Genomic DNA, 5163 nt, shown 5'->3' on the forward strand with positions numbered 1-5163 from the left:
TGGTGCGTTTCATAGTGTTTAGGTGCATTTGGGATCATTTCGTAACTACATGAAACTCGGTGCAAAACGGGTTGAATTGGTGCAATTAATGCAAAAGTTTGTTCCACGAAGTCACATCAGGATTTTTCGCAATGGACACACCCTATCCACCCCATTAGACCCAAAAGTAATGTTCCATTATATTTTGAAGTATTTGGGTGCATTTGGGATCGTTTCGTAACTGCATGAAACTTGGTGCAAAACATACAAAACTGGTGCAATTAATGCAAAAGTTCTTGCCACAAAGTCACGTTGTAATTTTTCCCAACAAACGCACCTGATCCACCCCATTGTACCCTAAACTCATGTTTTGGTGCCTTTCATAGTGTTTGGGTGCATTTGGGATCGTTTCGTAACTGCATGAAACTCGATGCAAAACGGGGTGAACTGGTGCAATTAATGCAAAAGTTCGTGCCACGAAGTCACAACGTATTTTTCGCAACGAATGCACCTAATCCACCCCATTGGACCCTAAACTCATGTTTTGGTGTGTTTCATAGTTTTTGACTGCATTTGGGATCGTTTCGTTTGCATGAAAGTTGGTGCAAAACGGATGAACTAGAGCAATTAATGCAAAAGTTCGTGCCACAAAGTCACGTCGAGATTTTTCGCAACGAATGCACCCAATCCACTCCATTGGATCCTAAACTAATGTTTCGATCCGTTTTGTAGTATTTGGGTGCATTTGGGATCGTTCCGTAACTGCATGAAACTTGTTGCAAAACATACTGAACTGATCCAATTAATGCAAATGTTCGTGCAACGAAGTTGCGTTGTAATTTTTCGCAACCAACGCATCTAATCCACCCCATTGAACCCTAAACTCATGTTTTGGTGCGTTTCATAGTGTTTGGGGTGCATTTGGGATCATTTCGTAACTACATGAAACTCGGTGCAAAACGGGTTGAATTGGTGCAATTAATGCAAAAGTTTGTTCCACGAAGTCACATCAGGATTTTTCGCAACGGACACACCCTATCCACCCCATTGGACCCTAAAGTAATGTTCCATTATATTTTGAAGTATTTGGGTGCATTTGGGATCGTTTCGTAACTGCATGAAGCTTGGTGCAAAACATACAAAACTGGTGCAATTAATGCAAAAGTTCTTGCCACAAAGTCACGTTGTAATTTTTCCCAACAAACGCACCTGGTCCACCCCATTGGACCCTAAACTCATGTTTTGGTGCCTTTCATAGTGTTTGGGTGCATTTGGGATCGTTTCGTAACTGCATGAAACTCGGTGCAAAACAGGGTGAACTGGTGCAATTAATGCAAAAGTTCGTGCCACGAAGTCATGTTGTAATTTTTCCCAACAAATGCACCTGATCCACCCCATTGGACCCTAAACTAATGTTTCGGTGCGTTTCGTAGTATTTGGGTGCATTTGGGATCGTTCCGTAACTGCAAGAAACTTATTTCAAAACATACTGAACTGGTTCAATTAATACAAAAGTTCGTGCCACGAAAGTCACATTGTATTTTTTGCAACGAACGCACCGGATCCACCCCATTGGACCCTAAGCTCATGTTTTGGTGTGTTTCATAGTTTTTGGGTGCATTTGGGATCGTTTCATAATTGCATGAAAGTTGGTGCAAAACGGGATGAACTGGAGCAATTAATGCAAAAGTTCGTACCACAATGTCACGTTGAGATTTTTCGCAACGAGTGCACCCAATCCACTCCATTGACCCTAAACTAATGTGTCGGTCCGTTTTGTAGTATTTGCATGCATTTGGGATCGTTCCATAACTGCACGAAACTTGTTGCAAAACATACTGAACTGGTGCAATTAATACAAAAGTTTGTGCCACGAAGTCGCGTTGTAATTTTTCACAACCAACGCACCTAATCCACCCCATTGGACCCTAAACTCATGTTTTGGTGCGTTTCATGCTATTTCGGTGCATTTGGGATCATTTTGTAACTGCATGAAACTCGGTGCCAAACGGGATGAATTGGTGCAAGTTAATGCAAAAGTTTGTTCCGCGAAGTCACATCGGCCTTTTTCGCAACGGACGCACCCTATCCAGCCCCATTGGACCCTAAAGTAATGTTTCAGTATGTTTTGTAGTATTTGGGTGCATTTGGAATCATTTCGTAACTGCATGAAACTTGGCTGCAAAACATACTGAACTAGGTGCAATTAATGCAAAGGTTTGTGCCACGAAGTCACGTTGTAATTTTTCCCAACAAACGCAGCTGATCCACCCCATTGGACCCTAAACTCATGTTTTGGTGCCTTTCATAGTGTTTGGGTGCATTTGGGATCATTTCGTAACTGCATGAAACTCGGTGCAAAACGGGGTGAACTGGTGCAATTAATGCAAAAGTCCGTGCCACGAAATCACGTCGGGATTTTTCGCAACGAACGCACCCAATCCACCCCATTGGACCCTAAACTCATGTTTTGTTGCGTTTCATAGTGTTTGGGTGCATTTGGGATCATTTCATAACTGCATGAAACTCGGTGCAAAGCGGGGTGAACTAGTGCAACTAATGCCAAAGTTCGTGCCACGAAGTCACTTCAGGATCTTTCAAAACGAACAGACCCAATCAACTCCATTGGAACCTAAACTAATGTTTCGGTGCGTTTCGTAGTATTTGGGTGCATTTGAGATCGTTCCGTAACTTTATAAAACTTGTTCCAAAACATACTGAACTGGTTCAATTAATACAAAAGTTCGTGCCACGAAGTCACATTGTATTTTTCGCAACGAATGCACCTAATCCACCCCATTGGACCCTAAACTCATGTTTTGGTGTGTTTCATAGTGTTTGGCTGCATTTGGGATCGTTTCGTTTGCATGAAAGTTGGTGCAAAACGGATGAACTAGAGCAATTAATGCAAAAGTTCGTGCCACAAAGTCACGTCGAGATTTTTCGCAACGAATGCACCCAATCCACTCCATTGGATCCTAAACTAATGTTTCGATCCGTTTTGTAGTATTTGGGTGCATTTGGGATCGTTCCGTAACTGCATGAAACTTGTTGCAAAACATACTGAACTGGTCCAATTAGTGCAAAAGTTCGTGCAACGAAGTTGCGTTGTAATTTTTCGCAACCAACGCATCTAATCCACCCCATTGAACCCTAAACTAAGTTTTGGTGCGTTTCATAGTGTTTGGGTGCATTTGGGATCATTTCGTAACTGCATGAAACTCGGTGCAAAACGGGTTGAATTGGTGCAATTAATGCAAAAGTTTGTTCCACGAAGTCACATCAGGATTTTTCGTAACGGACACACCCTATCCACCCCATTGGACCCTAAAGTAATGTTCCATTATATTTTGAAGTATTTGGGTGCATTTGGGATCGTTTCGTAACTGCATGAAACTTGGTGCAAAACATACAAAACTGGTGCAATTAATGCAAAAGTTCTTGCCACAAAGTCACGTTGTAATTTTTCCCAACAAATGCACCTGATCCACCCCATTGGACCCTAAACTAATGTTTCGGTGCGTTTCGTAGTATTTGGGTGCATTTGGGATCGTTCCGTAACTGCAAGAAACTTATTTCAAAACGTACTGAACTGGTTCAATTAATACAAAAGTTCGTGCCACGAAAGTCACATTGTATTTTTTGCAACGAACGCACCGGATCCACCCCATTGGACCCTAAGCTCATGTTTTGGTGTGTTTCATAGTTTTTGGGTGCATTTGGGATCGTTTCATAATTGCATGAAAGTTGGTGCAAAACGGGATGAACTGGAGCAATTAATGCAAAAGTTCGTACCACAATGTCACGTTGAGATTTTTCGCAACGAGTGCACCCAATCCACTCCATTGACCCTAAACTAATGTGTCGGTCCGTTTTGTAGTATTTGCATGCGTTTGGGATCGTTCCATAACTGCACGAAACTTGTTGCAAAACATACTGAACTGGTGCAATTAATACAAAAGTTTGTGCCACGAAGTCGCGTTGTAATTTTTCACAACCAACGCACCTAATCCACCCCATTGGACCCTAAACTCATGTTTTGGTGCGTTTCATGCTATTTCGGTGCATTTGGGATCATTTTGTAACTGCATGAAACTCGGTGCCAAACGGGATGAATTGGAGCAGTTAATGCAAAAGTTTGTTCCGTGAAGTCACATCGGGCTTTTTCACAACGGACGAACCCTATCCAGCCCCATTGGACCCTAAAGTAATGTTTCAGTATGTTTTGTAGTATTTGGGTGCATTTGGAATCATTTCGTAACTGCATGAAACTTGGTGCAAAACATACTGAACTGGTGCAATTAATGCAAAGGTTTGTGCCACGAAGTCACGTTGTAATTTTTCCCAACAAACGCAGCTGATCCACCCCATTGGACCCTAAACTCATGTTTTGGTGCCTTTCATAGTGTTTGGGTGCATTTGGGATCATTTCGTAACTGCATGAAACTCGGTGCAAAACGGGGTGAACTGGTGCAATTAATGCAAAAGTCCGTGCCACTGAAATCACGTCGGGAATTTTTCGCAACGAATGCACCCAATCCACCCCATTGGACCCTAAACTCATGTTTTGTTGTGTTTCATAGTGTTTGGGTGCATTTGGGATCATTTCATAACTGCATGAAACTCGGTGCAAAGCGGGGTGAACTAGTGCAACTAATGCCAAAGTTCGTGCCACGAAGTCACTTCAGGATCTTTCAAAACGAACAGACGCAATCAACTCCATTGGAACCTAAACTAATGTTTCGTTGCGTTTCGTAGTATTTGGGTGCATTTGAGATCGTTCCGTAACTTTATAAAACTTGTTCCAAAACATACTAAACTGGTTCAATTAATACAAAAGTTCGTGCCACGAAGTCACATTGTATTTTTCGCAACGAATGCACCTAATCCACCCCATTGGACCCTAAACTCATGTTTTGGTGTGTTTCATAGTGTTTGGCTGCATTTGGGATCGTTTCGTTTGCATGAAAGTTGGTGCAAAACGGATGAACTAGAGCAATTAATGCAAAAGTTCGTGCCACAAAGTCACGTCGAGATTTTTCGCAACGAATGCACCCAATCCACTCCATTAGATCCTAAACTAATGTTTCGATCCGTTTTGTAGTATTTGGGTGCATTTGGGATCGTTCCGTAACTGCATGAAACTTGTTGCAAAACATACTGAACTGGTCCAATTAGTGCAAA

The sequence above is a fragment of the Panicum virgatum genome, unplaced genomic scaffold, assembly GCF_016808335.1.
Source record: "Panicum virgatum strain AP13 unplaced genomic scaffold, P.virgatum_v5 scaffold_4476, whole genome shotgun sequence".
In the NCBI taxonomy this organism is placed as follows: domain Eukaryota; kingdom Viridiplantae; phylum Streptophyta; class Magnoliopsida; order Poales; family Poaceae; genus Panicum; species Panicum virgatum.